The sequence below is a fragment of the Henckelia pumila genome, chromosome 3 (genome assembly GCF_033568475.1).
Source record: "Henckelia pumila isolate YLH828 chromosome 3, ASM3356847v2, whole genome shotgun sequence".
Taxonomy (NCBI): Eukaryota; Viridiplantae; Streptophyta; class Magnoliopsida; order Lamiales; family Gesneriaceae; genus Henckelia; species Henckelia pumila.
This window is the reverse complement of record NC_133122.1, coordinates 172,682,515-172,694,080: the sequence shown is the minus strand read 5'-3', so window position 1 is coordinate 172,694,080 and position 11,566 is coordinate 172,682,515. Positions and strand designations below refer to the sequence as shown.

General features: G+C 36.8%; 3 non-coding genes across 3 annotated transcripts; all 3 read right to left on the bottom strand.

The window, feature by feature from the left end:
* Positions 1-604: 604 nt before the first annotated feature.
* LOC140894041 (small nucleolar RNA R71) lies at positions 605-710 on the bottom strand. The gene has a single exon (XR_012153595.1). It is a non-coding gene; the product is annotated as a small nucleolar RNA R71 (small nucleolar RNA).
* Positions 711-5,850: 5,140 nt separating this feature from the next.
* Positions 5,851-5,956, bottom strand: LOC140894003 (small nucleolar RNA R71). Its single transcript, XR_012153559.1, has one exon. It is a non-coding gene; the product is annotated as a small nucleolar RNA R71 (small nucleolar RNA).
* A 5,148-nt stretch (positions 5,957-11,104) lies between these two features.
* On the bottom strand, positions 11,105-11,210 carry LOC140893962 (small nucleolar RNA R71). Its single transcript, XR_012153520.1, has one exon. It is a non-coding gene; the product is annotated as a small nucleolar RNA R71 (small nucleolar RNA).
* Positions 11,211-11,566: the final 356 nt, after the last annotated feature.

Sequence of the window (11,566 nt, the reverse complement as noted above, 5' to 3'; positions counted from 1 at the left end):
TTTATATTAAATTGTGCTAATTAGTCTTAATTTTGATTTAGAGCATTTTATTTTATTTTGTTGGTTCTAATTTTAAATCTTTCCTCTCTATGCAGTTTATGCAAAAAAGCCAAAGTTACGACTCACTGCTCTTTGATCCGGAAATTGAGAAAACTGCTAAAGCTTTGAGAAAAGCTAGAAGAGAAGAGTTGCAATAAATGGCTGAAGAAAGAGATAGAAAAAGAGTTGTCAATAATGCCCCGGTGCCGATCAGAGATCACTTTCGACCGGTGATCAATACTCATTATTTTGGGATAGCTCGGCAGAACATCACGGCGAATAATATGAGTTGAAGCCAGCTCTGATTAATATGGTGCAGCAGAATCAGTTCAGGGGTGCAGCTACTGAAGATCCAAATCTGCATCTGCGTACTTTTATGGAGATTGCTGACACAGTGAAGATTCATGGTGTTACTGAAGACACCATCAAACTACGATTGTTCCTGTTTTCTCTTACGGACAATGCTCGTAGTTGGTTGCAATCACTACCTCTTGGGAGTATTACTACATGGGATGATATGGCTTTTAAATTTCTGGCTAAGTATTTCCCACCTGCTAAGTCTGCCAGTTGAAAATAGAGATCACTACATTCAAACAGCAAGATTTTGAGCAATTTTATGAAGCCTGGGAGCGGTACAAGGAGTTGCTTAGGAAGTGTCCAAACCATAATTTTCCGGACTGGGAACAGATTGAGTTATTCTACAATGGTTTGAATGGGCCAACTCGTATTTCTGTGGATGCTGCAGCTGGAGGTTCAATATTTTCTAAATTTCCTGAACAGGCTTATGAGATGCTTGAGCAAATGACTGTTAATAGTTATCAGTGGCCGAGTGAGAGATCTGCAATAAGGAAGCCTGCTGGAATTCATGAGGTTGACGCATTCATTGCTTTGACTGCTCAGACGGCTACTATTTCTACACAGTTGGCTGCACTGACCAAAGGGAATCAAAGTTCTAATTAGACAGCATCGCTGGCGACTACCGTAAATTATGCTGATGGATTTGAGAGTGTGGAGCAAGCCCATTATGTGAACAACAGGAATTACAACAATTATCGAGGTAATCCTGTACCCAATCAGTATCATCCTAGTTTGCGTAATCATGAAAATTTTTCCTATGCAAACAATAAGAATGTGTTGAATCCTCCACCGGAGTTCAATACTCAGAATGGTGAAGGTAAGGCATCGTTGGAAGATTTGGTGAGTAATTTTATTGCAGAATCATCCACAAGATTTAAGAGGAATGAAAATAGGCTTGATAGTATGGAGACACACTTGACCAATGTGAGCGCTTCTATGAAAAATCTTGAAACACAAATTGGTCAACTGGCGAATGCATTGAATAATCAGCAGAGAGGTGTGTTTCCTAGCAATACTGAGGTTAATCCAAGGGAGCAGTGCAAGGCTATCACCCTTAGAAGTGGTAAAGAACTTGGGGTTGATGACCCAAAGGAAGTAGATGATGAAGAGGCTGAAGAGATTGTGGTGGAGTCTGAAAAATCTGTTAGCGAAAATTCCAGCAATTCTGCAGTTGTGCCTGAGAAACCGCCTGTACCAAAAGCTGTTTTGTCATATCTTCAGCGGTTCAAGAAGAAAGCGTTGGATGAGAAGTTTTCTAAGTTTCTTGACATCTTCAAGAAAATTCATATTAATATTCCATTCGCTGATGCTTTGGAGCAGATGCCGCATTATGAAAATTTTTGAAGGAGGTGATGTCTAAGAAGCGGAAGGTGGAGGAGTTCGAGGCTGTCAACCTGACTGAAGAGTGCAGTGCTATCCTGCAAAAGAAGCTACCACAAAAATTAAAAGATCTAGGGAGTTTTACGATTCCTTGCATTATTGGTTCTTCTAATTTTAATAAAGCACTTTGTGATTTAGGAGCTAGAATTAACTTAATGTCTTTGTTTGTTTTCAAGAGTTTGGGACTTGGAGAGGTGAAACCCACGACAATCGCATTGCAGCTAGCTGACAGATCTATCACATATCCGTTTGGAATCATTGAGGATGTACTGGTAAAAGTAGATAAATTTATTTTTCTTGCGGATTTTGTTGTGCTAGATATGGAGGAGGATGCAAATATGCCATTGATTTTGGGGAGACCGTTCTTGGCTACTGCTGAAGCCAAGATTGATGTGAAGAAAGGTGAGTTGATGATGGGAATTCATGGTGAGAAGGTGATCTTTAATGTTTATAAGGAGGTTAAAAATTCATCCATGGAAAAAGTGTTCATGATTGAACAATCAAAGAAGATGGAATGTTGCTGCAAAGTTGTTAGTGTTGTAGAATTGTCAAGAGAGAATGATCCGAAGGTAGCAAAGAAGAAGAAGAGAAAGAAAGCAAAGATCAAGAATATTGTTGAATATGTTTGGAGGGTGAAAAAAAAGGAAAAGACCTCCAACAAAGTGGAACCGGGCTAGAATCATAATATAGTCGGGCTATGAACTATAAACTAAGCGCTTCTTGGGAGGCAACCCAAGCGATTTTTTTTTATTTGCTTTATTGTTTCTTTTATTTTAGTTGTTTTCCTTTTTATTATTTTTTATCATGAGGAAACTAGACATCAATAATGATTTTGAATTATGTAGGTTAAAAAGTATGGAGCTGAAAGAGTTTAGGAGCCACCCCTGATGAAGAGTTTTGAGTGATTAAGATGGTGCTGAGTACTGACGCTTGGTGCCTAAGGTACGTGTCCCTTGTTTTTAATGAATAATGTACATTGAGGACAATGCACAATTTAAGTTTGGGGGGTGTTTAAAAATTTTGAAAATTTGAAATTTTTTATGAGTTAGTTGGAGTTGAAGGCATGATGTTGTAATTGTATTGGCCTATGATGAAAATAAATTTTTGTGCTGAAAAAGTTTATGTTAGCTATATTTAATCTTGAGTTCTCACATTTATGCACGAATGGAATGATTTTCGATACTCCTAGCAATTAGAAAAAAATTATGTGGATTTGTGATGTGGATTAGAGGATTTGATTCTTAACTCTTGTGATTTTTATTTGAAACTGAGGTAGATTTTTAAGATCACAGAAGTGATTTGGGCGTTTTTTTTTCGAATCTATTGAGTTTTTTTAGCCATTCTATATTCATGAAAAATCCAAAACAAATTGAGTAGCTAAAAAGTTCAAAGAAAAGTAATGGCGGAGAAAGTAAGGTGAGGGGAGGCTTTGAAAAAAAAAATGGATTGAAATTCTAGTCCAAATACAAGGCATAAAGATGGAGATGTATGGAGTAGAAGAAAGCCAAGACTAATGTCTGGCAATGCAAATAAAAAAAATTTAGCTACTCAGAATCATGCACAAATTGAAAATATTCAATTCCCTTTGCTTTGAATTCTGAGTCCTTGTTTACATTGATATACATAAGGATGCTTATCTCCTGCTGATTATACTTGAGCCTAATGTTAACCAAAAAAAGTCCTGTTGATCTGTGCAATTAGAAGTTGAACTTGGTTGAGAGTATTTTGAAACTTGAGGACGGAGTTAATGATTTTATGAAGCTTAAAAATTGCATGATTTTACCGAAAGTTAGGTGGGTAGATGAGATTGGCAAATCACACACACACGAGAACTCTTGAGAAAATTAGCCAACATGTGTATTGAATCTTGGAATGTATAAATTCGGAGGTCGACTATATTGCTCATTACTGTTTTGCTCGGGACTAGCAAAAGTCTAAGTTTGGGGGGATTTGATAAGTGCATTTTATGCACTTAATTTATATATGATTTGACTTGGATTTTGTGATGTATCGAGCAGATATTATGCGTATTTGTTGTTGTTTTTGTGAGTTGCAAGGATTTGAAGAAAAGTAGCAAGAAGAAGCGGAAGGACAAATTATAGATAGCAAAGTTTACAAAAATACTGGAGCTTCTACGGACATCAAAATCTGATCTGCACCGTTCAAATTGAAGTTTAGGATGTTTTGAAGTTGTTGTCAAAATATCAGCTTGATCCGACGGCTAGAACTTGAGTTATGATTTTTACAAAAATGTTGCGCAGTTGGTGAAATGGAAGAACAAGTAGCGCCCCAGCGCCATAAGTCGAGCGCTCCAGCGCCCGTAAATTCATGGCTATAGTGCCCCAGCGCCATATTTTTAGCTCTCCAGCGCCATACGTCTTTAGTTGAAAAATAAAATACGAAACTTGAGCGCCTCAGAGCCGAATAATTAGCGCTCCAGCGCTGCACAGTCTCCAAAAATATGGAAAGTCTTTAATTGAGTTTTAAAAGGGATTTTATGACTTATTCTGGAGGATACGAGGGTTTAGAGAGTTTTCAGAGCATAGAGACGGCTATTGAGAGTTTTGAAGTGCACAAGAGCTCGAGAATTTGATACGAAGACAGAAGACGGCGGCATCCGGCGACGGAAAAGCTTAATTTTACTTCGTTCTATTTTTCCTTTAAACTCTATTTTTCTAGTTTGATGGATTATTTGAAGAACAAGTTTTTTTTTATCTTTGAATTTGTTATGAACTAATTTCTTAGTCTAGAGGTAGATAGATCTTGACTGGAAATCATGATTGAGATATTTTGATTTATATATTTGAATTCTTCGCACAGTTTATTTGTGTTTTCCTGATTTTAATGCTTTCACTTTACTGGCCATAGATTGAATGATAATTGATTTAGAATCTATCACTCGAGAGAGGAGATTTTGAATACGACATAGGAAAATACATCTTTGGTGTTTATATTGTTCGAGAGGCATATAACTCCATAGAAATCTTTAGAAGAATTCTCATGCCATTTATCGAATTTAATAGTTAAACTTAGATAGACATATTGAATTTGCTATTGAATACGAAATTCTTCTTGACACTCGAGAGAGGTAGTAGAAAATAATAGGGATTCTTGGCTAGTAAACTAGAAGAATTGATAATTAAACAATCATGAGAAATAAATTGTGGTGGACAGTCAAGTGAAGTCGAACCTCTAACATTCATCGCTTATTGAATTTTCTCTCGTGAACTCGTGGTTATTTAGTTTTGTTTCTTGAAAATTTTAGTTTTATAAAATCAGATCAATTTCGTAGCTCTACATAGGATTAGGATTTTATTAGTTACAAATATTTGATATAATATCATTTATTCATTCTCCGTAGAATCGACTTGGACTTAATTTCTATATTATTACTTGACATCGTGCGCTTGCGAGCGAAAAACACGCAACAAGTTTTTGGCGCCGTTGCCGGGGAATTGAATTTTATTTGATTTATATTAAATTGTGCTAATTAGTCTTAATTTTGATTTAGAGCATTTTATTTTATTTTGTTGGTTCTAATTTTAAATTGTTCCTCTCTATGCAGTTTATGCAAAAAAGCCAAAATTACGACTCACTGCTCTTTGATCCAGAAATTGAGAAAACTGCTAAAGCTTTGAGAAAAGCTAGAAGAGAAGAGTTGCAATAAATGGCTGAAGAAAGAGAAAGAAAAAGAGTTGTCAATAATGCCCCGGTGCCGATCAGAGATCACTTTCGACCGGTGATCAATACTCATTATTTTGGGATAGCTCGGCAGAACATCACGGCGAATAATATGAGTTGAAGCCAGCTCTGATTAATATGGTGCAGCAGAATCAGTTCAGGGGTGCAGCTACTGAAGATCCAAATCTGCATCTGCGTACTTTTATGGAGATTGCTGACACAGTGAAGATTCATGGTGTTATTGAAGACAACATCAAACTACGATTGTTCCTGTTTTCTCTTACGGACAATGCTCATAGTTGGTTGCAATCACTACCTCTTGGGAGTATTACTACATGGGATGATATGGCTTCTAAATTTCTGGCTAAGTATTTCCCACCTGCTAAGTCTGCCAGTTGAAAATTGAGATCACTACATTCAAACAGCAAGATTTTGAGCAATTTTATGAAGCCTGGGAGCGGTACAAGGAGTTGCTTAGGAAGTGTCCAAACCATAATTTTCCGGACTGAGAACAGATTGAGTTATTCTACAATGGTTTGAATGGGCCAACTCGTATTTCTGTGGATGCTGCAGCTGGAGGTTCAATATTTTCTAAATTTCCTGAACAGGCTTATGAGATGCTTGAGCAAATGACTGTTAATAGTTATCAGTGGCCGAGTGAGAGATCTGCAATAAGGAAGCATGCTGGAATTCATGAGGTTGACGCATTCATTGCTTTGACTGCTCAGACGGCTACTATTTCTACACAGTTGGCTGCACTGACCAAAGGGAATCAAAGTTCTAATTAGACAGCATCGCTGGCGACTACCGTAAATTATGCTGATGGATTTGAGAGTGTGGAGAAAGCCCATTATGTGAACAACAGGAATTACAACAATTATCGAGGTAATCCTGTACCCAATCAGTATCATCCTAGTTTGCGTAATCATGAAAATTTTTCCTATGCAAACAATAAGAATGTGTTGAATTCTCCACCGGAGTTCAATACTCAGAATGGTGAAGCTAAGGCATCGTTGGAAGATTTGGTGAGTATTTTTATTGCAGAATCATCCACAAGATTTAAGAGGAATGAAAATAGGCTTGATAGTATGGAGACACACTTGACCAATATGAGCGCTTCTATGAAAAATCTTGAAATACAAATTGGTCAACTGGCGAATGCATTGAATAATCAGCAGAGAGGTGTGTTTTCTAGCAATACTGAGGTTAATACAAGGGAGCAGTGCTAGGCTATCACCCTTAGAAGTGGTAAAGAACTTGGGGTTGATGACCCAAAGGACGTAGATGATGAAGAGGCTGAAGAGATTGTGGTGGAGTCTAAAAAATCTGTTAGCAAAAATTCCAGCAATTCTGCAGTTGTGCCTGAGAAACCGCCTGTACCAAAAGCTATTTTTCCATATCCTCAGCGGTTCATGAAGAAAGCGTTGGATGAGAAGTTTTCTAAGTTTCTTGACATCTTCAAGAAAATTCATATTAATATTCCATTCGCTGATGCTTTGGAGCATATGCCGCATTATGAAAAATTCTTGAAAGAGGTGATGTCTAAGAAGCAGAAGGTGGAGGAGTTCGAGACTGTCAACCTGACTGAAGAGTGCAGTGCTATCCTGCAAAAGAAGCTACCACAAAAAAATAAAAGATCTAGGGAGTTTTACGATTCCTTGCATTATTGGTTCTTCTAATTTTAATAAAGCACTTAGTGATTTAGCAGCTAGCATTAACTTAATGTCTTTGTCTATTTTCAGGAGTTTGGGACTTGGAGAGGTGAAACCCACGACAATCGCATTGCAGCTAGCTGACAGATCTATCACATATCCGTTTGGAATCATTGAGCATGTACTGGAAAAAGTAGATAAATTTATTTTTCCTGCGGATTTTGTTGTGCTAGATATGGAGGAGGATGCAAATATGTCATTGATTTTGGGGAGACCATTCTTGGCTACTGCTGAAGCCAAGATTGATGTGAAGAAAGGTAAGTTGACGATGGGAGTTGATGGTGAGAAGGTGATCTTTAATGTTTATAAGGAGGTTAAAAATTCATCCATGGAAAAAGTGTTCATGATTGAACAATCAAAGAAGATGGAATGTTACTGCAAAGTTGTTAGTGTTGTAGAATTGCCAAGAGAGAATGATCCGAAGGTAGCAAAGAAGAAGAAGAGAAAGAAAGCAAAGATCAAGAAGATTGTTGAATATGTTTGGAGGGTGAAAAAAAAGGAAAAGACCTCCAACAAAGTGGAACCGGGCTAGAATCATAATATAGTCGGGCTATGAACTATAAACTAAGCGCTTCTTGGGAGGCAACCCAAGCAATTTTTTTTATTTTCTTTATTGTTTCTTTAATTTTAGTTGTTTTCCTTTTTATTATTTTTTATCATGAGGAAACTAGACATCAATAATGATTTTGAATTGTGTAGGTTAAAAAGTATGGAGCTGAAAGAGTTTAGGAGCCACCCCTGATGAAAAGTTTTGAGTGATTAAGATGGTGCTGAGTACTGACGCTTGGTGCCTAAGGTACGTGTCCCTTGTTTTTAATGAATAATGTACATTGAGGACAATGCACAATTTAAGTTTGGGGGGTGTTTAAAAATTGTGAAAATTTGAAATTTTTTATGAGTTAGTTGGGGTTGAAGGCATGATGTTGTAATTGTGTTGGCCTATGATGAAAATAAATTTTTGTGCTGAAAAAGTTTATGTTAGCTATATTTAATCTTGAGTTCTCACATTTATGCACGAATGCCATGATTTTCGATATTCCTAGCAATTAGAAAAAAATTATGTGGATTTGTAATGTGGATTAGAGGATTTGATTCTTAACTCTTGTGATTTTTATTTGAAACTGAGGTAGATTTTTAAGATCACAGAAGTGATTTAGGCGTTTTTTTTTTCGAATCTATTTAGTTTTTTTAGCCATTCTATATTCATGAAAAATCCAAAACAAATTGAGTAGCTAAAAAGTTCAAAGAAAAGTAATGGCGGAGAAAGTAAGGTGAGGGGAGGCCTTGAAAAGAAAAAAAAATGGATTGAAATTCTAGTCCAAATACAAGGCATAAAGATGGAGATGTATGGAGTAGAAGAAAGCCAAGACTAATGTCTGGCAATGAAAATAAAAAAAAAATTTAGCTACTCAGTATCATGCACAAATTGAAAATATTCAATTCCCTTTGCTTTGAATTCTGAGTCCTTGTTTACATTGATATACATATGGATGCTTATCTCCTGCTGATTATACTTGAGCCTAATGTTAACCGAAAAAGTCCTGTTGATCTATGCAATTAGAAGTTGAACTTGGTTGAGAGTATTTTGAAACTTGAGGACGGAGTTAATGATTTTATGAAGCTTACAAATTGCATGATTTTACCGAAAGTTAGGTGGGTAGATGAAATTGGCAAATCACACACACAGGAGAACTCTTGAGAAAATTAGCCGACATGTGTATTGAATCTTGGAATGTATAAATTCGGAGGTCGACTATATTGCTCATTACTGTTTTGCTCGGGACTAGCAAAAGTCTAAGTTTGGGGGGATTTGATAAGTGTATTTTATGCACTTAATTTATATATGATTTGACTTGGATTTTGTTATGTATCGAGTAGATATTATGCGTATTTGTTGTTATTTTTGTGAGTTGCAAGGATTTGAAGAAAAGTAGCAAGAAGAAGCGAAAGGTCGAATTATAGACAGCAAAGTTTACAAAAATACTGGAGCTTCTACGGACATCCAAATCTGATCTGCACCGTTCAAATTGAAGTTTAGGATTTTTGAAGTTTTTGTCAAAATATCAGATTGATCCGACGGCTAGAACTCGAGTTATGATTTTTACAAAAATGCTGCGCAGTTGGTGAAATGGAAGAACAAGTAGCGCCCCAGCGCCATAAGTCGAGCGCTTCAGCGCCCGTAAATTCATGTCTATAGCACCCCAGCGCCATCTTTTGAGCGCTTCAGAGCCATACGTCTTTAGTTGAAAAATAAAATACGAAATTTGAGCGCCCCAGCGCCGAATAATTAGCGCTCCAGCACTGCGCAGTCTCCAAAAATATGGAAAGTCTATAATCGTGTTTTAAAAGGGATTTTATGACTTATTCTGGAGGATACGAGGGTTTAGAGAGTTTTCAGAGCATAGAGACGGCTATTGAGAGTTTTGAAGTGCACAAGAGCTCGAGAATTTGATACGAAGACAGAAGACGGCGGCATCCGGCGACGGAAAAGCTTAATTTTACTTCGTTCTAGTTTTCATTTAAACTCTATTTTTCTAGTTTGATGGATTATTTGAAGAACAAGTTTTTTTTTATCTTTGAATTTGTTATGAACTAATTTCTTAGTCTAGAGGTAGACGGATCTTGACTTTAAACCATGATTAAGATATTTTGATTTATATATTTGAATTCTTCGCACAGTTTATTTGTGTTTTCCTGATTTTAATGCTTTCAATTTACTGGCCATAGATTGAATGATAATTGATTTAGAATCTATCACTCGAGAGAGGAGATTTTGAATACGATATAGGAAAATACATCTTTGGTGTTTATATTGTTCGAGAGGCATATAACTCCATAGAAATCTTTAGAAGAATTCTCATGCCGTTTACCGGATTTAATAGTTAAACTTAGATAGACGTATTGAGTTTGCTATTGAATACGAAATTCTTCTTGACACTCGAGAGAGGTAGTAGAAAATAATAGGGATTCTTGGCTAGTAAACTAGAAGAATTGATAATTAAACAATCATGAGAAATAAATTGTGGTGGACAGTCAAGTGAAGTCGAACCTCTAACATTCATCTCTTATTGAATTTTCTCTCGTGAACTCGTGGTTATTTAGTTTTGTTTCTTGAAAATTTTAGTTTTATAAAATCAGATCAATTTCGTATCTCTACATAGAATTAGGATTTTATTAGTTACAAATATTTTATATAATATCATTTATTCATTCTCCGTGGGATCGACTTGGACTTAATTCCTATATTATTACTTGACATCGTGCGCTTGCGAGCGAAAAACACGCAACAAGTTTTTGGCGCCGTTGCCGGGGAATTGAATTTTATTTGATTTATATTAAATTGTGCTAATTAATCTTAATTTTGATTTAGAGCATTTTATTTTATTTTGTTGGTTCTAATTTTAAATCTTTCCTCTCTATACAGTTTATGCGAAAAAGCCAAAGTTACGACTCACTGCTCTTTGATCCGGAAATTGAGAAAACTGCTAAAGCTTTGAGAAAAGATAGAAGAGAAGAGTTGCAACAAATGGCTGAAGAAAGAGAAAGAGAAAGAGTTGTCAATAATCCCCCGGTGCCGATCAGAGATCACTTTCGACCGGTGATCAATACTCATTATTCTGGGATAGCTCGGCAGAACATCACGGCGAATAATTTTGAGTTGAAGCCAGCTCTGATTAATATGGTGCAGCAGAATCAGTTCAGGGGTGCAGCTACTGAAGATCCAAATCTGCATCTGCGTACTTTTATGGAGATTGCTGACACAGTGAAGATTCATGGTGTTACTGAAGATACCATCAAACTACGATTGTTCCCGTTTTCTCTTAGGGACAATGCTCGTAGTTGGTTGCAATCACTATCTCTTGGGAGTATCACTACATGGGATGATATGGCTTCTAAATTTCTGGCTAAGTATTTCCCACCTGCTAAGTCTGCTCAGTTGAAAATAGAGATCACTACATTCAAACAGCAAGATTTTGAGCAATTGTATGAAGCCTGGGAGCGGTACAAGGAGTTGCTTAGGAAGTGTCCAAACCATAATTTTCCGGACTGGGAACAGATTGAGTTATTCTACAATGGTTTGAATGGGCCAACTCGTATTTCTGTGGATGCTGCAGCTGGAGGTTCAATATTTTATAAATTTCCTGAACAGGCTTATGAGATGCTTGAGCAAATAACTGTTAACAGTTATCAGTGGCCGAGTGAGAGATCTGCAATAAGGGAGCCTGCTGGAATTCATGAGGTTGACCCATTCACTGCTTTGACTGCTCAGATGGCTACTATTTCTACACAGTTGGCTGCACTGACCAAAGGGAATCAAAGTTCTAATGAGACAGCATCGCTGGCGACTACCGTAAATTCTGCCGATGGATTTGAGAGTATGGAGCAAGCTCATTATG